Below are 607 nucleotides of genomic sequence, written 5' to 3' on the forward strand. Positions count from 1 at the left end.
AAAGAAAAGAAAAGAAAAGAAAAGAAAAGAAAAGAAAAGAAAAGAAACGAAGGAAGGAGGGAGGGAGAGAGATTAGTAAGTTAGTTCTGTTGGCCAAAGTGCTTACCAAAAAGTATCTAAACAGAATGGAAACACTAACATTGGCTAAATACTTAACACAGAGAAATTCAAAAAAAGTTCTTTGCCAGCCAACACTTGCTAGACACCTAAATTGATGTCTAGAACTTTCTTGTCTGAACAGACACACAAGACTCAAGCAAGTCTCAAGATAACCTGAATGGGGTGAAGTCTAGGGGGATTCCAAGATGCAAATGCAAGCGGGGTGAGCCTCCCCTTCTGACCACTGTGAAGACTCACTGCTTCCACATGACCGTCTTGGGAGGTCCGGCCCAGCCTCTGTTTTCCGCATAAGATACCAAAACACGCAGCTCAAAAGTAGAAATGCTAGAGCTGGGCTCCCCAGCGCCACCTCCGGGTTGGGGAAAAACGTTTTTTTTTTTTTTTTTTTTAATGTTTATTCTTGAGAGAGAGAGAGAGAGAGAGAGCGCGCGCGCACAAGTGTGTGCAGGGGAGAGGCAGAGAGAGAGAGAGAGAGAGAGAGAGAGAG

General features: G+C 44.2%; 1 protein-coding gene across 1 annotated transcript in view; it reads right to left on the minus strand.

The window, feature by feature from the left end:
- Positions 1-607, minus strand: part of NOL9 (nucleolar protein 9) — a 14,976-nt gene that overhangs the window by 3,047 nt on the left and 11,322 nt on the right. The gene's annotated exons all lie outside the window — the stretch shown is intronic.

The sequence above is a fragment of the Herpailurus yagouaroundi genome, unplaced genomic scaffold (assembly GCF_014898765.1).
Source record: "Herpailurus yagouaroundi ecotype Mexico unplaced genomic scaffold, PumYag 77, whole genome shotgun sequence".
Lineage (NCBI taxonomy): Eukaryota > Metazoa > Chordata > Mammalia > Carnivora > Felidae > Herpailurus > Herpailurus yagouaroundi.